Here is a 22,468-nt window from a genome sequence, read left to right as displayed (position 1 = left end):
CGCTCCCCGCAGCCGGCGGCGGGGCGGGCGCGGCGCGCAGGGGTTCCGCTTCCTTCAGGGGGGTGGGAGCAGTGGGGCAGCGCCTGCGGGCCGCTCCTGAATGCGGCCTCGGAGGGCTTCATTTGCCCGTCGGAGCGGGCGGCCAGGCTCCTCCCGTGGCGCGGCGGAGGACGGGGTGAGCCTCCCTGGCACTTTGCTGCCGGAGTGACCCAGAGTGCCTTGGGCAGTGCCTGAGGATGGGGCCGGCCGTCAAGCGTCAGTCATCAGGGGTTTGCTGAGCAGATGGCCCCAGCCCTCTGTTCCCCGCCTCGCCTTCCCGCTAGAACAGTTAGGTGTTTTCCAGAATTTCAAGCAGCATCCCTGTTTTTCCGAGATTATGCACTCCGAAGTGGCTTGCTGAATAGATAAGTCTCTGCAAACTGCTTTGGCAGGGCTCAGGATGCCCTCCTCTCAGACTAGGCCTGACCCGATCCTGCTTTTCATCTGTCTACTAGCAAAGGAGGTAAAGCTTAGTGTAATCTTAGGGGATTTTGTGGTTTGTTTGCTTTGGGGTTTTTTAGCTTTTGAAAATACCTGCAGTGCTGATAAGATGCTACTCCACAGTTATCTATAGCCTGCCTGTAATGACCATTTCACTTCTGACGTGCACTGGCTGATGTCAGGGGCTAAAAGTGGTGTAAAAATGGATAGGCTGCAAGGGCACACACCAAGCTAGATGTACACCAAGTACAGAACAGCTTGAGCCTGTTCTAAGAGGTAATCCAGTACCATTCCCCCCCCCCCCCCATTGCTAAGCTTTGGAGCTATATAAAGACCACATAAGAATCAGGTACATCTGCAAGTTGGTAAGCGAAATGCAAAGCAGACATATGCTTTCTCTCAAAGTCTTTATTTCTAACTTTGACAATTTTATCACAAGTTTCATAACTGACATTCTTAAAGCTCCTTGTATCAAGGGGTTGTGCAAGAATTTCAGCTTATATTTTTACTGTTGTGAAATAAAGCTTGAAAAAGGGACTGGAATATTTATTTCAGAGGCAAAAGTAGAAAACAGACAAAAAGTCCCAAATGGATGCATTTTTTAAGAGATGAGGTTGGGCTAATTCATGATTATGAGTCTTTGGGAATGACACAACCAGAGAGGCAACCAAGGGAGGGGAACAAAGCCAATGAAATGACTGATTCTGTAAGTATGTGCAAAAAGGGAAATTTTCACATGGATAAAATCTCCTGTGCCCAGAGCTATAGAGTGCATTTAAGGCCAGGATCAGGCCAAGTGGCAGAATTGTTATTTCAGCTGTAAAGCAAAACAAAAAGAAATATGGAGATGGGTAGCAAAGAGTCTGCCTGTAACAGCAGGCACTCCAAATGCAGAAGGAAAAGAAAGAAAATTAAATATAGTTGCCTAGTTTGATGGTCCTGCATTTTAAAACAAACAAGCAAAACCCAACTGTCACTGTTCTTTTGTTTCAAAATCAATCATGTCACTTATTATAGTTCTTGAAAGAGAGCCCACATAACTGATGGATGAATTATTCTCTAATATTTACAGACCGAGAATCATATGACATATCTGTTCTTCTAGCGTCTCTTACACAGTATGTGAAAGGCCCTTTGGACAGTAGGAACTGCATGTAGTTAACCAGAGTAACTGCTGAGTCTGCCATAGAACTTAAGCTGGTGAACATGATTAAAGGAAGTAGGAAATGTTCTTAGGTGATGTGGGCTGGTGAGTACCTATGCAAACAAGTGGGTGTGGAGGACCTCTATTCACTTGTGACCTGTTCCATTCTGTAGTCCTTATTCAGGAAAGGACTGGAAGAGTTTGTACAAGTTGCTGGAGGCGTTTGTACAAGTAAAGACTTCACGGTCATGTGTGCAGTAGGAAAACCTTTCTTGTTGAGGAAATAGTTAACAAAACTTCCGTTCAGACTGCAAAGGACTCTCTGTTATTTTTGTATGTCCAATATGTTTGCATTATCTCACTGAAGTTTATAAATATGCTTTCTAAAGACTCCTGGCATAGAGTGGGACCTCACCTCCAGTGCACCATCCTAGGAACTTGGAAGCTTCTCTGATGTTAGTCCCTGAAACTGAGGCAAGAGAAATTCTCGGGAGTTTCCCTATCTTCTCAGTGAGGAGAAGGTGGTAGCGTGGCAGATGAAGAGATCTGAGGAACAGGAAGGGATGAGGTGATTCATGATGACTATCAGGGTTTAGAGGTACAGAGACATGAGAAGAGTAGCCACGTAGAGCTAGGGAAGACAGTACCAGCAAGAGGAATTGATAGGAGCAAGAAGCCAGAACAGAAGGGAATGAGGAAGAGTGAATCTGGAAAGACAAGACAAAGGTTTATAACCTGTGTAGAACTGAAGTCAGCCTTCCCAGAATTGAAATCAGGATTCCTAAGTTTCTCTGTTGTCCAGCAAATGACTTGAAATCCATTATTTTCCAGTGGTTTATCCATATAAAACCAAGATATTATTTCTGCCCGTTTCTTTTGTTCAAGTGGTAGAGGTTTACTTGTGACTCTGAAAGGTCTAGCTCTGATGATGGCCCTTGGCAATGTCATTATGATTCCATGGTGTAATTATCTGTGCTTTCTCAAAAAATCACACACAATTATATATGAAAATGACAAACCACTTCTGGTTTAGATAACAGTCTGGTTTGTCCTATCTTCTTTCATTTGTAAAATGTAACCCATGCTATGAACAAAATAAAAGGGGTACCCTAAGGAAAACTACAAGATGAATGATATTTCCAGGAGAACTAATTAAGCTTGGATAATGCTTTTTGGGCAATTTCTTATTTTTGACAGCTTAATTTACAGCTGTGACATATGTTAGGACTACATATATCTGCATTCAGTTCCCAAATACATATTTAAGAAAAAGCAGATGGTTTGCCTGCCTGTTTGTGTGTTTGTGTAGTACAGAGAAAATACTTAGAATCAAATAAATCAGGTTCATAGTAAATGGAGAAAGTAATGCAGTTTCTGAATTGATTAGCTTTAGCAGTCAGACTTTTTAAATTATCACAGGAAACATAAAATGCTGACAACTGGTGTCAGCATTAACCTTGAAGTGAAACTCAGAGTGCCTACTTACTGAAATGTACAAGATACCCCATCTTTCAAGAAACAACAGGTAATTGCAGATTTGGGGCTGTACAGTCCTACATTTAAGGAACAAGCAAATGGTCTTGCATAAGAATTTGCAATGCCATGAAGAAAACTTAATTTGCTGCTGTTTCTTCTCCTCAAGATACCACTATCTTAAGTGTTTGCCACAGCTGCTGTCACTTGAAGAGCGCATAATACTTTGAAGTGGGATGGGGTTTCTTCTTTCTCTTCCTGTGTTCCCATAGTTATCTGCTGTTTTTATTTTTTAACTTCTACCTTTCATATATATTTCCATTGACAACTGTAAAAAAAATTAACAAGATTTAGAGCTTGTTATGTAAAACTCATTATTCCCTGAGCTGTCAGTCTGGCTATGCACATTAGAGGCCATATCTACAGGCCCAGAGATCCAGGTTGAATTCCTAGAAGCACAACACATTCTTCAGAAACCACAAAGCTGACTCATTCAGAGTACTTCAAGTAATAACTCAGTACAGTCTATCATGCCACCTCAACTTGATAAATAAAACTAAAAGCTTGCTGCAAAAGCTGTAAGCATCTAAAAAACCTATTATTCTTTCTTCAGCAGACTTTGAATTAAGACAGAGGGCCTGATGTATTCTTGATAACATCTGCCAACTTTGCTAGATGGAGAATGAAGCTCTTGGTTTAAAAAAAGACAACCCAACTTCTTATCTCTGCTAAATGAAATTAATGTTATAAACCATTTCTGACTTTTGCTTCTTTTTTGCTTGCACCATGAAACCAAATAATGAATTTCACTATTTATACTTAGTTGCATTTTCTAATTTTCACGCTCAGTTAGTTTGGGTTTTTAGACCCAAGCTGAACCTGTGTGCAGGTATAGAAGCTGTTCCCAATGGAGCAACCTCTGGGATAGGGATGTGAAATTAAAGCTCTTAGAAAAAAATGGCAGATTACATTTTTCTTTTTTTTCCATTCTTTTTTTTAAAAAAAAAAGTCAGGAGTCTGTTTCTACTTTACTAATGGCAGGATCTCCCTCGAATTTTTAGCTGGAGTTGGTCTACAGTGTAGTCAGGCAAATTATCAGAAAGCAGTCACATCGTAACCAGCATCAGCAATTTGTTACTACTAACGACAATTTTTGTGCTAATTGCCTATGTGCCTATCATCATCCCTTTTCAAACAGTTTGTGTGGCAGGAATTACAAAATCATACCATGAAACAAGTGTGCGGCTGATGAGGTGTTGTCGCCCATCCTGGCATTGACAGGTGTAACATACTCTTCAGCTCTTTCAACAAAATAAAGCTTTATTCATGAAAAACCCCAACACACAGAGCCATAAATCATTGATGTGTTCTGCATTAGGAAATTATACTTAAGACTGCTTATGAAGAATGAATATCTGAAATAATTATTTAAACGCATGACAGCTTGGCAAATAGCTCATGACTACTTTGGGAAGTCCTGCTTACTGAGGGCAACCTCTTTTCCTGCTATTCCAGCAACAGAGGGTTTATTGTCAATGTGTCTAGACAGTTGTTTCCTTGAAGGATGTTTTCAGCCAGTCAAACACAAAATATTTAAATAAATTGTTTTTCTTAAGGAGGTGGTCAATATTTATTAAACCCTCTCTGAAACACAAATAAGATGTGATTAGGAATTGGTATTTTGGTAGTGAAAATAAAGGCTGTGATTCAGGGTTGGTGGAATAAAATACCTTTATTTCAGTGTGTGAGAACAGCATTTTTTTCAGTATCTTCAATCACAGAATATCAACATAAATTGAAGTAGTTTCACTGAAGTCAGTCAGCATCCGTTACAGATGCCAGTGCTTCATGGATGTGCTTTTCTATGCTTTGTTTAATAATTAATCATAGGAAATAGTCTCTTAACTACTAAGGAAAAAAATTCCATTTTGCTATTCATGCTTATACTGAACAGCACCTTCTTCTTTTAAATAGCTTTATTGAAGTCAACATGCTCAAGCCGGTAACATATTTCAAGTCAACAAGGCGTCTGAAACAATTAAGGTATTCCTCAAAGCAAGAGAGGGGAAGAGAATGGGACCTATCGAAGTCTCTGACTGTTGTCCAAGTGGCCTTTTTGTTTCCGCCGGTTCTCCCCTCTGTTGCTCCCTCTGAGGCTCCTTTGTTCTTTCCACAGACTAACCCCTGCTAGCGCTGGTGAAAGCTCTGTGAGTGCACACTGCCTCAACAGCTGTTGAAGGAGCTCTTTGCTCTGTGTTTATTCTTCCAGCTACAGCCTCATTAGGACTCACCAGTAGTATCTAGAAAAATTGCCCTTTTTTCCTTGTGATCTTTTGGTTTTGACGAAATTTTGCATTGCGAGAGGACAGTGTTGATACTGTGCAACAGACTTGCAACTTTTTTGGGAACAGATATAATAATGCCTTTGTCAACAGACCAGTTCCAATTTCTTTCACTTTTTAGGTGCCTTTACATTTTCATTGTCATTTTTATTATAAAATAAATATTTTGTACAAATGCATTCCTTCAAAATGTAAGGCTACAGCATGGTACAGTGAAGACTACAGACAGGGACAGTGCAGGATGAATGTATCAGCTGAGTTTCATCTCATTGAGCTTCAGCTGTTTTGAAACTAGGGTTCTACTATGAGTTCTTTGTCTAGGCTCCTTCTAGTTAATGAAGAAAGATAAGAGCTCCAGAGGGCAATTGATACAACATGGGTTTTGGCACTTACCGTATGATGAATTTTGCTTGAGTCTGGGTGCTGGGTCTCCTGTACCCTCCCATCTGCTGTCAGGTCTACCAGGAATGTGCAGCTGGAGGCCTAGAAGGAAGTGGGACTGTCCCTTTCTGCGTCTGCCTCCAATTAGATCATGTACAGTGTAATATGGAAGGGGGCCCTGAGGGTGTGGTTTGACAAGCAGCTGATCTAACAACTCATGACTGTTGAAAGGATGATCCCAGCTTTCCATCCCTTCTCATTTTTTTTCTCCCTACCCTCATCTCCAGGTCATCCAGCCCCTTTGCCAACTCTGCTGCACCTCTGGTGCCTCTGTTATCCAACTCTACTTGCTAACCCACTAAAATCTGTTTACTTTTTATCTAATGGTTTAATTTTTTGCCAGGTTATGAAGGTGCCTCTAGTCACAGAAGCCTACAGCCATTGTAAAGGGAAGTGGTGATAGTGTGCATCTGGCAGCAGGGCGGGGGGTGGGGGAACAGAAGAATAGAAGACCTCCCTGTATGGGTAGCAGTGAAATGTTAGGCCTACATGGCTAGTTCAGAGCCTTTGCCAAATGCTTTCTTCTGACTTTCAGGTTGAAAGAAGCAGTCATTTTTGCCCGGCATTGCTCTGGTCCATTGCCCAGCTACTGCTAGAATAGTTTCCAGACCACAGAACTGATCCAACTGAAAAATAACCCTGAGGGGAGAAAGGAGAAGGTGGGAGATGTTAGTTTCAGTCATACCAGCTACCTGTTCAAGTTTACTGAACCCTTATGTCACCAAGAATGAAGATACTCTACAGAACTGGGAACAAACTACTCATGCTGGGCAAAGGGATTTGGGAAACTGCCTTTCCTTATGTTAGTGCTCACTTAGGCCAGTTTAAATTTATGCCAAACTACAGCCTTAGGATGGGGTTAGTTGTCTGTGGACAGCACAGAAACTTGCTTCTCTTGACTTACAGCAAAAGAAGTCTAGGTATCAGCTCTTACCTGGTATGTCAGACAACTAAATCCCATTCTTAGCATCCTTGGCCTGATTTCCTGTTTCCATCAGGATCAATAGAAACGACTAGTTTTTGATAGCTTATTTGAATGCTGTAACAACCATTCCTTTGATGCAGTGCAACACTTTAAATACATTCAAATTATTCTCTCAAAATCTGAATACATTTCCTTGGCACATCCTAAAAATATCTTTTATTTATTATATGTGTTGGTTCCAAACAAATGTCACATTAATAAGCAGAGAGGCTTGGGTAGGTGTACGTCATTAGTCACGCAGGCAGTGGTTTCTTTTTCCAAAATACTTCCAGAATTCAATCTGACCTCTTCTAACAATGAACTATTTATAGGATTCATAAGGGCCTTATCCTCCAACCCTGACTCAGCCAAAACTCACCACTGACCTTGACCTCCTATAGTCTATTCTTATAGCCTTACTCATGTGAGGAGCTTTTATTCGCTGACCTGATTTAGGGAGTGTATTCTCATGAGTATGATTTTGCAGGCTTGGTTCCCAGCTCAGTGGGACTTGGTAAATGTTACAGAATTGAGTCCTGAGATACATATATTATTTTTACAATGTTATAAATAAAAACCAGGGGGAAAATGAGCAGCTAAGATCTGCTTCCAACACCACAACAATAAACTGAGTGTAATTCCATCAGGTGTTTACCAGTAGAAATAAAAGTATTGAATACTCCTTATTTTGGAAGAGAGTGCGCATATTTTTAGAAGAAAGCAGTCACTAAGTTTCTGAATCATAACAATTATTACTAAATAAAGTAGCTGTTTTTTCGCAACAAGATATAATTGTTTTTAAGTAGAATATTATTGCAGTGTTAGGTGATTACACTAGCACAGTATGACAATGGCAACTTTTTTCTGTATTTTTTGCGTCTTCTTCTGTAACACCTAAAAAACCTCTTGATCTATAACTAACTGCCCCTAGTTATTTTCTGTTCTTCATTGTGATGCAGGATGGTACCTTTTTAGAAGCTTGTTGTTAGTGGAGCTGGGTAACCAGTGTGTTGTCTTTAACAAAAAAATACTCTCACCAGTCTACTATCTTTCAATTTTTTTGAATGACTCTTCATTTATAAAGAATATAATATACTTGATGTGTCTTCTTTCCAACTTATATTGTGTTACATATCTCTTTCATTTCCTTTTTTATTTTCTCGCTTTAAAGTGGAAGAGTCCAATTTTTTAGGTGCTTTCGTAAGTCCTCAGTGCTTTTTTCATTCACATTTGAACCACTGCTTTTTATTTCCCTCCATTTTATTGCACGTGTTGAAAATGTCTTTATTATATACTTGAATCATCAGTATATTATATGGTGGTCTTTTGTAGCTTCTGTATTTTATTTGTTCTTTGGAATATAAGCATGCAATGAGCAAGTGTCTTCAGTTAGCTGTCTACTACAATGCCTAGGCCTTTCTCTTGAGTAGTTACTGTAAAGGTGGAATCCATTATGCTTATGAGTAACTAAAGGAATGCCTTCCAGTCAGCACTGTCGTGCATTTATCAGCATTTGACTTTGTATTGATAAGGAGCATGGTTGGCTCCTTAGTAGCTCCATAGTAGCACCCTCTACTCTGCCCTGGTGAGGCTGCACCTGGAGTGCTGTGTCCAGTGCTGGGCTCCCCAGTTACAGAGAGACAGGGAGCTACTGGGGAGGGGCCAGCAGTGGGCTACGGAGGTGATGAGGGAGCTGGAGCATCTCCCTGATGAGGAAAGGCTGAGGGAGCTGGGCCTGTTTAGCCTGGAGAAGAGAAGACTGAGAGGGGATCTTATCCATGCATACAAATGCCTTAATGGCGAGTGCCAAGAGGACAGGGCCAGGCTCTTTTCGGTGATGCCCAGCGACAGGACAAGGGGCAATGGGCACAAACTGCAGCACAGGGAGTTCCATGTGAATGTGAGGAAAAGCATCTTTACTGTGAGGGTGACAGAGCACTGGCACAGGCTGCTCAGAGAGGCTGTGGGTCTTCTTCTCTGGAGACATTCAAAACCCACCTGGATGTGATTCTGTGCAACCTGCTCTGGGAGACCCTGCTTTAGCAGGGCATTGGACTAGATGATCTCCAGAGGTCCCTTCCAACTCGACCATTCTGTGATTCTGGGATGGTTTTCCTTTACATGGGCAGAGCTGTTTGTCAGGCTCATGGTTAGGCCTTTTATGTCTGTTGTTAGAGACTCTGTCAATCACTTGACCTGTGATGAAGACCTCATAATTCCTAGAAATCTTTTTTAGTCTTGATTTTCTGGATATATACACATGCTACAGATTTATAATACTGTTAGATAATTAGATGATTTACATGAGAAAGTTTGTATGTTAGCTCAAGAGCTTTCTCATTCTAAACATGTGGTTAGATGTATCCTGCCCATTTTTATCATAAATTTATCAGTTTATATTAACATGTTATTTACTCTGTAATCCTTCCTCTGTTGTATTTTTATTACAAGTAAAATATTATTGTAACCCATGTTCTCTACTGGGAAAAAAAAGCTAAATAAAGGTGATTATTTGCTTTCCATAGCACTTCAGCCTAACTATGCCAGTCACATCAAAGGTCCATCTAACTAGCATCTTGCCTCTGACAGTGGCCAGTAATGGATGTTAAAAGAAAGCATATATAAAACATAAAAGGTTTTGTACTTCCTTGTGTTGTACCTCTTCCAGATTATAAAAATCAGGAATCAAGACAATCTGGAACCTATTAATTCTTTTGGCACCCAAAAAATTCCTGTGACAATTAGTTTAATGATTTAATAAATGTGAGAAATTACACCTGTCTGCTTAGTTCTCCTGACTGATAATTCTGTGCAAGGTACTCCAGTTTTTATATTGAGAAAAATAGTGCATAATCATTCTCTAATCAGGATTTTATATACATTTACCACATTTTCCTTCCCTATCATCTTCATTCCAAGGTGAGGAGTCTATTTAATGTCGCTTCATGTAAAATCTATACCTCTTATCATCCTTATTACATTTCTTTGTGGTTTTCTGTGACTGCATATTATATTTGAAATAGGATACACAGCCTTTATTCTTTGTAATTGTTTTTATTTTCCTGGGAGTCTCATTGATCTATAATCTGTATCTTTAATATTGTAATAAAGTTCCCTGTAATTTCTCTTACGTCAATGCCTATTTGCTTGTCAAATTTTCACCTAGGTCTTCTAATTTCCATTTTATACTTTACTTCCATAAGTCTCTTTTATGAAGGCATGTAAATAAGTGGTTTGCTTTTCACAGACACAAAAGCCATCTAATGTTAATTATCAATTGTAGTTCACACATTGCTTTTAACTTTAGCCCTAGGGCAGGTAGCAGCTGTCTAGGACAGCAGACTGGTGGGGACAGCAAAATTGGTGTAGAAACAGTCTGTATTTAGTGCCATCCACAATGAAGGCTTCAGAATACCAAGAGGAACTGAATTCTTCAGCCTCAGTAGTAAGACACTGTAGCAGCATGTGAACCTCATGGGGTTCAACAAGGCCACGTGCAAGGTCCTGCACCAGGGCCAGGGCAACCCCTGGTGTCAACACAGGCTGGGGGATGAAGGGATTGAGAGCAGCCCCAGGGAGAAGGACTTAGGGGCACCGGTGGATGAAAAGCCGGACATGAGCTGGCAGTGTGCGCTCACAGCCCAGAAAGCCAGTCATATCCTGGGCTGCATCACAAGAAGCGCGGCCAGCAGGTCGAGGGAGGTGACTGTGCCCCTCTGCTCTGCTCTGGTGAGAGCCCCCCTGCAGTGCTGCGTCCAGCTCTGGGGCCCTGGGCACAGGAAAGACACGGACCTGTTGGAGCGGGTCCAGAGGAGGCCTCAAAAATGATCAGAGGGATGGAACAGGTCTCCTATGAGGACAGGCTGAGAGAGTTGGGGTTGTTCAGCCTGGAGAAGAGAAGGCTCCAGGGAGACCTTATTGCAGCCTTTCAATACTTAAAGGGGCTTCTGTGAAAGATGGAGAAAGATTTTTTACCAAGGCCTGTGGTGACAGGGCAAGGGCCAATGGTTTTAAACTGAAAAGGAGTAGATTTAGATTGGATATAACGAAGAAATAATTTACCATGAGGGTGGTGAGGCACCAGAAGTGGTTGCCCAAGGAAGTTGTGGATGCCCTATCCCTGGAACTGTTCAAGGTTGGATAGAGCCCTGAGCAACCTGGTCTAGTGGAAGGTGTCCCTGTCCATGGCAGGGGGGGAGGACTAGATAGTCTTTAAAGGTCCCTTCCAACCTAGACCATGCTATGATTCTATGATCATTACTTGCCAAACCAATTTTCTTACCTGCTTCTTGCCCAGCAGGAGGAAAGTGGCCACACAGAAGAGTAGTGTCATGCAGTTACAGTAGGGTTTACATGGTCACACAGTCCCGGTGGGGACAGTGACTAGGGGAATGGGCAGGGTGGTGCTGGGCACACAGGCAGTGGGACAGTGGTTCCTGGTTATGGGAACAAGAAGCTTGCTTAGTTTCCATGCTCTGAACTGTTTAAGGACCTGAAATTAGATGCTTTGAACTGCTTTCTGGACTGAGAGCCTAAGGAGGTTAGCTAATGAGCTGTATGTCCCATATTGTGCAGAATGAATGTTTCTACACGATTTTATTTTAAGAACTCCATGAATAATAGACTTGAGTGGTATTCTCAGGCTGAGGAAAAAAAACCAACCCCAAACCCCCACATTTACATCAAAAATGTAAATACAGCTTTAAAAAAAAACAGTTTTAATTATTTAGGAGCTAAATGCACCAAAGAATGCCTTAATTCTAATCATCTGATTGTTGTGTGACTTCCCTCTGAAGTGAGGTTACAGTTGTTTAGGGACCTTAAGGTTACATTGCTATTTTAACTTACTTTATTTCTATATTCTGGGCATAAAAAAACCCATTTCTTTTTGTTAATTACCACAATCTTATTCTTTATTCTACACCTTAATTACTGGTACATAGTCTGTATCAATACTAGTCTCCTTTTCTCAAAATCCTGAAATAATATTTTTCATTCTCAATGTAAAGGTCAGCTTCATGTGGGTCATTTTAAGTATCAGTACATCTCAAATTGCCTGAACTCAAGCCAATGAAGTCAGTGGAAAGTAATACAGTGTCCTGCTGATCTGCTTTTTGTCATTTCTGAAAGGTTTGAAGTTGTTTAATGTATGGAAAGTTTGCAAAAGAGTAACCTTTCTTAAAATCTAGGCGGAGCTAGAAAATTGGCTCCACAAAACAACATGATGAAGTAATCCTCAGGGTCACCAAGAAGGCCAAGCAGCATCCTGCAGAGCCACACTTCCAGCTCACTGATCAGGCTCTGCTCATGCCACTGAGAAGTGCGTTGAGGAGCACTGTACAAATGCACATGCAAATCTAACCAGTTGTACTTTTTGTAGTTCTCACATGACTAAGAAACTAATGATCATGAGTAATGTATTTCAGTCTTTTTTCCTATGTCTTTTTATCTAAAAGTGGGATCCCAAAGACATCACCTTCCCCATACCTTGGAAAGCACAGAGCATTTATTTGTAGAGATCCTCTCAGTGCTTCACTTCAGATGTGTCAGCCTGTAAAGCCACCACTTCTCCAGCACACCCAGTGGGCTCACCAGGCACGCTTAGTTTACCTCCCACTTTCAATCAGTGTAAGTACATCTGTTTCAGTGGCCTGCAGACCCTGTAAGAGTAGCTCTGTGTCTGCCAGCTTTTGGTTTGTTCAGGGCACCAGCCCTACTGTAATGGCTGATCTCTCACCATCCTTTCAGTTAGAGTTGTCACAAGCAGGGGAAGCTGAGTTTTGAAACATGCTGTTGCTCCTGGAAGACCAGTTTAGATAGAACAGGCTGGTCCTTTCAGGTGAAAAGCCATTCATTCACTTCGAAGTCCCGGATGCATAAGAAAGAGTCAGTGTGAGGTGGAAGACTTTATCTTCTGCAGTGGGAGCTACAAAGTTTCAAAACATAGCCAAGGATAATTAAAACATCCAAGTCATTGAGAATTACCTAAGAACCTGTGAAACTATTTAGCCAGTGAAGGAAGAGGGGAAAGACTTGTTGTTGATCCTCCCTCCACCACCCAGCGCCTTTGTAACTATCAGTCTTGTAATACAAAGCCATGCAAGCAACGTGTAAGATTAACAAACTCAACTGGCAAAATGATTGCAACCAGAGCTGGGCCTGCTAATGAACAAAACTGGGCTTAGTAGTCCGCGAGGATGAGTTGTGTTCATAAAGGTGGTGGAAATGTGTGGTTCTTTCTTACAGGTTTGTTGGGGTTGGACTAGACAGGGATATAGATGTTGCAGAAGCAGAAAAGCGCAGGAGTTACTGCTGGGCCTAAAAGATAAAGCTGCAAATTTTAGCACAACTATGCATGTGTAAGGCAGGGGTCATTTTTGCTTAATATGGGGCATCTTTGAACTGTAAGAAGTAGTTATTTTAGGGTCTGTAAGTACTACAGTTAAGTATCTTCTATTTTTATTTGCCCAACAGAAAAGAGAATGTCATTGTAAATTAACTGGCTTATTGGTTTCAGGCTCTCCTAGATGCTAGATTCATTTTTCAGCTGCTCTTACCCTATGAATATATAGTTGAAGCTACTAGGTGTTACATTTTACAGCATACTTTATAAACACTGTAATCCAGTCTTTGGTTAGGTTTCCATCTCTCCCAACCCATCTAGAATACAGAATAAATGCAAAGAGAATTAGAGGCAGATATTAAACTCTTGGCAATATAACTAATAAATATAAAAGCTGGGAAAAGATCCTGCACAGCAAAAATAAATTAGCATGATTAGTGTAGCATCTTTAAACTTTCTTTTTTTAATTGAAACAATTCCAGAATTAAAGTTACTTAAGGCTTGTCTTCAGGCCAGATTGACTGGAAAATGTTTCAATTTCAATAAACCACTGTTTCGTTTAGTCTAAAACTGGTAGGACGTGAAAAACTTCAACAAAACCTCATTTAAATATAGTAATGCCCAATTTCGGTAATGTAACATGTATAAACAAGATGTCCATCAGTTTACTTTGCAATTTTGAAAGATTTCCACTAAATACCCTGCAATCCTCTGAAGCATTTGAGAACCACAAATACTACGCAGTTATTTTGTCTGCTATTTAGAGAATAAATGCAACTTACTTTCTACTGTTATTTTATGCTAGTATTTTTTATTCCTGCTTCAGTGTGGTTGGTGCAGTAAAGCTTTTGCTCAGAGCTCAGCTAGAGCCTTTTGTTCGGTTGGCTACTGGTTGTGCCTTTGACCTGTGCTGGGGATTTACTGGTGCAAAACTGGAACATAATTTGGTTTGGGTTTGAAGCAGAATTTGATGTAATGTTTGTAATATTTGCATTCCATTTGCATCTTTACAGATTATACTTATGGGTAAAGTATGGATGCACATTTGAAAATCAGCTACTAGCTTTCTAGACACTAGCTAGACAGGTAATTTGCTGGTGAGAATAAAATCAGGATTTACAGGGGAACATTCGTGAAGTTTATCTGCTGCTGGTTTTGTTTTCTTTCCTCTAATATTAATTAGAATGACTGTATATTTTCAAATGTATCATTTCAGCTTTCAGTTTCTAATTGTGCAGTATTGAACGGCCAAGACTACATTCAGGTCAGAGTTTGAATTTTTACTGACAAATGTAATTTGTACCATAAAAAACACATGAAAAGTCAAGACACAAATTTGCAATAACTGAAGAAAGTGGAAGTCAGGTTTATACACATCAAAGGAGTTACACTAGCAAAGAATTTGGTTCAGAGGCCGAACTCTGGCAACTCAAAAGGATTTGCCCTCTCTAAAGGGGCAATACAGACAACATGACTGCAATAAGGCATCAGTTTTCAGTTTTGTTCATTTAAACTATTTCTTTACCAGAAGTGCAGGCAGTTAGCCATGAAAGTGGCCAGACCAGGAACGTATTGTTCTGATGTTTATGCAGTAAAAAAACTCCAACCTCCATGTAGAAACCCTTCAGCCATTCTATCCCACTCTTCTAAAGTCTTGCAAAGACAGGGTGATATGAAATATGTTTCATTTACGATAAAACGTTCCCAGAGAAAATTCTGAGGGCATAAGCCACATTGCTGAAAATTGCAATGACTCAAGTGACCTCTTGTTCTGACAACTGCAATTTTAAGCCTGTGCTACTCTGATCTGTAATCAAGATAGGGAAAAAGAAACAGTGATGTGGGCAACATAGACGGGACTGGATTGCGTCAGAATATGGTATTTGTTTTCTTGGCTGACCCAATATAATACATAACTTCGAGATAAAGAGTAGTAAGAAAACTGTAAGGACATTTCCTTTCTCTTAACTTTATTCAGTTGCCCAATTGTTTCAAGTTGGTCACTTGCTTTCAGGATTGTTTGTATCGCACCAGTCTAAGGGTAGTCTTGCCACTGTGGAATCACAGTACTGAAAAGCTGGATCAGATTTCAAGACACTGGTGGTCCATTCCCTTTACACAGAGTTGGTCAGCTGTACTCTAGACCACCCTTAATGATAGTATGCCTAAGTGTTCTTAAAACTTCCAGTTTCCTAAAGCCTTCCTAGTCTATGGCCTCCTGAGCTCTTCTGTTTTGTTTAACAATCCTCTAGGTTGGAAAGCATTTTCCTAACATCTACGCTAAATCTGCCATGCTAAAAAATAAGCCAGTTATTTTTTTGTTTTTCTCTTGTGGCCACGTTTAAGAATTAACCTTGTGCTCTCATTTAAAGAGAGATTGTTTAATTTTTTAAAATCTACAATTAATTAAATATATTTTTAATATGATAAAATGCAGTAATACTGGTAGGATGAGGATTTGCTGATTTGGACCTAGTTAACAGTCTGTAGGCTCACTCTTCTTTCTCTGTGCCAGTCTACAAGTGTTCCTTTGCAATAAGAGAAACTCTCCTTTCTGCTGGATGAATGTCTGCCTGTATCTACATGCACTCATATAGCCATGAGTAAATTCAGTAACATCTTGCCCTGCTCTGAATTTTTACACTGATAAGGCAGATGTAGCAAGGACCTAGGGTGTTGGCAAGTTTCTGTGTTCAGTGAATTTGTCTCAGTGGAGTTTTATCCCACATAGTAACCCCTTACACAAGCTTAACCTCAAAATGAGTAGACCCTGCCATTGCTTAAAACTATGGAATCCTGTAAGACCACAGCAATGCTTTTGCAGATCAGGAAAAAATTTGATTCAATGTTTTAACCTCTTTAAAATATTTGTAAACACTAAAAGCCCACTTATATCATCATATAAAGCTGGATAAACTGAGTTCCGCTGAGTTAATCCTGAGTAACACTGCTGCCCGTAAAAACAAGTTTGACCTCAATGTGTATGACAGGATTAATCAATTAAAATGCATTCAGTATTTCAGAAACATTCAATACTATGTCAGTGGTAAATATTAATTTATTTACATAATGTGGATTTTAGTTGACAGTGGAAAAAAGTATTTACCCCAGTGACCAACATTTGGTCTCGATCTGTTATGAACTGTAGCTCTGCAAAATTGCTGTGATCATCCTGCTCTTACTCTGGACTGTGTAGACGGAACTTAGTGCAAGCATAGTAAATGGGGATAGTAAAAAGCTTGGATTAATGAAAGCTCAAGACCAAGTCAACAAAACAAAACTAACTCCAAGAAATAACAAGTATGTTTCAGCAGATCCCTTTACTTCTGTCCCCCTGAATGCTTTGAAACAGGATTATCACATACATGGAGTGCACAATAGGTTTGTGTCCTTTAAAGGGGCGTTTATGGGGACTGGCAATAAATTCAGACTGCCCAGAATTTCAGGAATAATTAACAAAAAGGGATTTCTTTTACCTCATAGTTATGGAAAAATCTCCAATGTAAGCCATTTTGTCCAGGCTGCAGAACTGATGCTGCACTGTCTTAATCAATTTGCAGAGATACCAGAGATCTCCAATGTGAATATTTCTGCCGTTCTTTAGATCCTGTGACAGTTAACACCTTAATAATATTTCTGTAGCAGTATCATCTAACTGGTTAAATGCTGGCCAGATTCTATACCCTTGATCATTGTACATACCATCCCCTGGTAATAACTGAGAAGTGACTAGGGCTGTAAAGCGCAGACCTGGAAATTCTGCATTCCCTTAGCCTTTCTGCAGCTCTGAACATCCCTGGCAAGATGCAACATCATATTCCTGAGTGTGAACTTAGTGTGATAGCTTCCCCAAAGGCATCCACATAACACAGTCTTATTCTTTGGTTTCATACACTTTCATACAAACCTAAGTATTGTGTTTAAAATTCAGTGGGATTTTTCCAGACAATTCAAAATAAGTGGGTATTTCCATGTGGGACAGAGGAACAGAAGCAACACAAAATGGAAATAACCCCACATCTTGCACTTACTACTCTAATGGAAAACCCAAGCACTCAGTTTCCCAGTAAAACTTCTCAGTGCTAATTTTCATGCAAGCAAACTACTGCTTAGAGTGCTAATGTGTCTTTTGCTATGACTTCTGAGACATGTTTCACTGTTTTATGATATTCTTTTGTAGATGCAATAGCAACCTATCGCCTACATAAGATTACATTTTCAAAATGCAGTCTCTTTTAATGTATGCGCCATTGTTCTGGCAATTTGAATTGCATATAAAATTGCATAAGAATTTTTGCATTGTAAATTGGCTTTTAGTGTGCAAATTATAGTGCATGCACAGAAGTTTTGAGTAAAAACACTGGGAAAATAGACATAAAATGCAGTTTTTAAAAATTAACTGATCAGGAGTTATGTGGAATATGCACAAATATGTAAGAAAGGGTAGATAAAATGTCATTTTTTTCACTGCTCATTTACATGTTTCACAAATGAAATAAAGTTCAATAAAATGCCAGATCAGCTTTTATTTTCCTTACTTTTAAGCTGCATTTTTAATAATTAAGGTTAGACATTTACTATCTAGTGCAGAATTGATCTTCTATAGACCTAGCTTTAAGCTGTTACTTTCAATGAAAGTTTTCCAGAGTAAAGACTTTGAGATTTGGTTCTCCCAAAACATGGCATACAGTTCTTGGATTAATTCCTTCGGCTTGAAATGGGCTTTGCTTCTCAAAACAAAGAAGGAATGGGATGGTATAGCTTTATTCTGTGCTTGCTGCAGTCACTAGGAAGTCTTCTACAGAACAGCGTCAACCTCATAGGGAACTTTATAACCAGTAATGAGCATTTTTTGCAGCAGAGCCTTGATTGCAAATTCTTCTTTGTATCAAACGCACAGTCACCAAGCTATTTAAATACATTAGAGCTCTTCGGAGTTGCAAAAAACCCTCGAGTGGGCTTTGAATTATTTCCAAAGGGCCTTCAAGACTATCTATACACTTAAACTTGTTTTTGGAGCCCTGCAAATGCATTGTATTAATTTTTTATTAAATTTCTCCTGACTTGTTGTGCACACAGTACAAAAAATGAAAAGATGTTTTAATAATATAACTACAGACCTCTGAATGATAATCAAATATTAATAATCGTCTTCTCCTTGTTCACTTTTGCTAGAGGCTAGGGAAATGAAGCCTTCTAGGTGCTGTTCTAAAATGGAAAGGCCATATGAGGAGAAAGTTCATATAAGTAGACTATACAAAATAATACAAAAAAGTAAACACCTTGGTCAAATGGATATGTTGGAGAAAAATCAACAAGACCTCTGTATGTGATGTGGTGTTTCACAAAGTTATTAAAGATCTTAGAGGTCAGTGGGCAAGGGTCATGCAGTGTTTATAGTATACTGATGTTTTCAAGTTTTTTAAAAGCTTAGGTTCCTCATCAAAGTCTTTGAAAGAAATTGTAGTATTATGTAATAAAAGAGAAAGTTCTCTTCAGGGTTCTTGGCTTCACAATGAAGGATGTTATGAGCAGTATCTGAAAATATCTGTACTAAAATGGATACTACTTGATAAACTAGCCATAAGCAATCTTGGATACACAGAGAAGATCCCAGTAATAAGTTTGAAAATGGTGGAGAACTATTCAGGATAGTCAAGTCTAAAGATGACAGCTGAAAATTGCAAATATTGAGCAGCTAGAATAGCTTCTGTATGAAGAAAGCCAAAATAGGTTTGTTCTAAACAGCTTACAAAAGAACATTTAAGGAGGGATTTGAGAGAGAACTCTGAAATTGTGAATGCAATGGAGGCTAGTCATCATCTTCTGTAATACAAGGAATTAGGAGGAATCAAATGACATCCTATCAGGCAACAGACTTAAAATGAACAAAGGGATGTACTTTTTCACATAACATATAATTACATTGTGGAACTCGATACCACAGAATGTTTTGGACAACAATTATATAGTGTCAAGAAGAGGAGCTGATAAATTTGCAGATACTGTTTGGTAACTATAGCACAGGAATGTCAAAGTATAAACTCTAATTAAGGGTCTCCTTCAGCTGCTGAGTGCTAATGCCTGTGGAGGACCACTCTATGGATGTGTCATCTCTTGCATTCATTCCCTTAGCATCTACTGTTGGCCACTTCAGAGACAGGTCACGGGTGGACATGGACCCAGACAGACTGTGACCTGACCTAGCATGATGAAAAAGTGTAACACTTTCTTCGATGACATTTTGGAAGGAAACACGATTAAATAAGTTTGCTGAAATTCACTCTTTGACCTCTGTGTAAAGCAAGTACCAGTACAAAAAATTAAGAAGCATAAAAATAGACCAATTGTTAATATTAGGGCTTTTAGTGACTATCACTGAGTTACCATTAACTGATCATTATGGTGGGAGACCATTACCTATAGACTGCCCACCTATTGAATTTGAGGGGAGAGGAAAACTGGGAAGGATTTTAATTTGTGTTGTTAGTAGTTACATGTACAGCAGTATGTCAGGTACGTTCAACCGACCTATACTTTCCACACTCAATTCCTAATCCTTAGAATTTTATCTTATTTCAACTAACATTGTTGGAAAAAATCCTTTTCTGTTGAACTATTTCTCCTGATAGCAAAAATTACCTGAAAATGTTCTCTCCACCTGTCTCACAAACAGTTGTTTAAAATGTAGAAAGTAAGATGTGCTGGCTTTTTAAAGCTTGGTTCATGAATCTTTCTTATTCAACTTTAGTAGAAATGAAAGCCTTACTGAGCAGAAGTCTACATTTAGTAACCACCTACCATAATCCATTGAGAATGGTAGATTCAGAAAGTGGCAAGAAAATAATAACTGAAAATGTATTAACATAAACATTTCTGAAAGGTAGGTTCTTCTGTGAAGAACAAATGAGATCACTGGTAGGTCAAAATGGAGAAGTTTGTGTTAGACAAGTCTGTGATGAGCAATGTGTACAAAAATGACAACAAAAGGAGCGAGAGGATTAAGTATTTGGCATTCATAGGCCATAATCTACATCCAACTAAATTATGAAGTAATAATAATGAAAAATAATTAACTGACCTTTGAAAAGCTGTTTAAAAAAACCCAGCTTTTTGAGACAGATGTTTCACAGGTTTTCATGCAGAAGCTGAAAGTATTTTAAAATGTTAAAGCTTCTTTGTGCATTTTCTGCCAAGATGTATTACGGTATTTATGAGATTGATTTTGTTTCTGCCTTTGCAAATTACTGTTAATGACAGAATAAAAGTGCACATCAGAATCCCCCAATATTTATGTTCTTAAGCTCAAGTCTTTGTTTCTTGTGGCTGCACCACAAAGAACAGATTCAGAATTCAGCCGCTATTGATGTACTGTTAATAAACAACTGCCAAAGCCAAAGCCGATGCCGACTAGACTCCAGCAGCACTATCAGTAATTCCCCGTACCCCTTTTCCTGTGGTTGACCCAAATGAGTGTTCAGGCTGGCTACCTCCATTCTTCCTCACAGAGTGTGTGGAACAAGAAATCTAAGCAGGGCTGATCTCCTCTGGCAGAAATACTGTACAGGAGAAAAGGCCACAAGTGTCTGCTCCCTCATTGTCCCCTGTCTCCTTTCCAGTTGTTGGCTGCACTGGAATCTCCCGCAGAGATGGGATTGCAGTTGCTGCTGGAGGGGTCTGCAATCAACATGTATTGTCATTTGGGATGTTTTTCAGCTTAAAATATGACATTCTGTAAATATAAACTAGGCTGTTCATTACTGATGCACTAAATTTCCTTAAGCCTTCAGGAGGTGAAATGAGAAGAATCTGAAATAAATACCTATACCCATGTATAACACTTCCTTTAGAAAAGCCAAGAAGTCGAAATCAATGGAGGCCTCAGCTTCTTGGTGATTGACTGCTTCTGCTGAGCTGACTGCTGAAAGCAGAGCATGCGCTGGAAAGCCTGATAACTCCTGAATGTGTGTGAAACAAGGGAAAATGCTACAGGTTTGTAAGCTGCTTCATAAGCAGCCCTTGGAGCAGCCTCGTGGCAGGAGTGGAGCAAAAAGGAGAACACTGATGCTGGGGTAGCAGAATTATGCTGAAGCAGAAAAAGAATTATTTCACATTGTCACTAGATGTCAGAAAGTTTATCTGTGGTCATTCAGCAACAGTCAAAAGCACCAGCCTCCTCCAACAGCAAGTCACGTTAGTAACAATAAGAAAACTTTCCATTCTTTGTTGTGAGACAAATGAAAATTATAATGTGTCTACAAGAACTCTGAAGAGAGACACAATGACAGGGATAGCAAGGATAACAGTCTGGACAAGTTCTGGGTAGGTGAACTGTATAAATAATTCCTAGAAAATGTTCTTGAGGAAGGTTTGGTTATCTCTGCTGCCAACTTTTATGTGAGAAAACTTAAAAGATCGAAAAATATAGCTTGTAATTTAATGTAAACATCCAGGTTTAGATTACATTTTGACAAACAGGTCTCACTTACTCATTTCAGAGTACAAGGATATTTAAAAGATGTAAGACCAAGGAGAAACAAAGGCACAATGCACTTACCATGACCTAAAAATAATCTGTCAAACATAGAAAGAAGCAATGCTATGCTTTTAAAGAAACAAAAAACCTTCTGGATGGCTGGTAGAATACTTCATCAATTCTTACAGGTACCTAAAATAAAAATAGAGAATTGACTGCAGGAAGTGGACTAGCCCTAAAAGAAAAGGAGACAGTTCTTCTGAGGAAAATGCGTACATCTGGGGAAAGTCCCAGAGAACTCCTGCTGGTATTGTGCTGACTGAAGAACATGCAAAAATAATAATTAAAAAAATCCAATACAAGACAGAAACAGAAGAAGTTATTAAAGAGAATATTAAGGATAAACTTACAATAAGCCTGTGCTCATTTGTGAGGCAGCTAGCAGAGCCTGGAAGCATTTGGTAATGGATTTACATGAATGTAGAGGTGACCAGGACCCGCTCTGAATTGACTATTGTGCTAGTTTTATTAAAGAAATTCAGCTAAGCAATCTGTTAGTCAGCAAGAAAATCAATCATAACAGCACAGCATTAGCCAACAACATCTATGATAAAGCTGTTTCAGATAACAGAACATATTAAATATCTCAGGAATTTCAAATATTTTAAATGTATGGAAGTTTCATAGACACGCTTGCAGCCTGTATTATTCAGAGGTCAATGGACTTTGAAAACTATGTTGAAACAGCAAAGTAAACACCAAGGCAAATGAAAATGATTAAGCCCCTATCTTGGTTTGCTTCACA

The 22,468-nt window shown here is 39.4% G+C and overlaps 1 long non-coding RNA gene across 1 annotated transcript; it reads left to right on the top strand.

Annotated features, from left to right (window-relative positions):
- The first annotated feature begins 79 nt into the window (after positions 1–79).
- On the top strand, positions 80–9,974 carry LOC129736269 (uncharacterized). Its single transcript, XR_008732623.1, has 2 exons — positions 80–502; positions 5,072–9,974. It is a non-coding gene; the product is annotated as an uncharacterized LOC129736269 (long non-coding RNA).
- Positions 9,975–22,468: the final 12,494 nt, after the last annotated feature.

This window comes from Falco cherrug, chromosome 5 (genome assembly GCF_023634085.1).
Source record: "Falco cherrug isolate bFalChe1 chromosome 5, bFalChe1.pri, whole genome shotgun sequence".
Taxonomy (NCBI): Eukaryota; Metazoa; Chordata; class Aves; order Falconiformes; family Falconidae; genus Falco; species Falco cherrug.
Note: the sequence above shows the minus strand (reverse complement) of the source record. Positions and strands in the feature narration are given on the sequence as shown.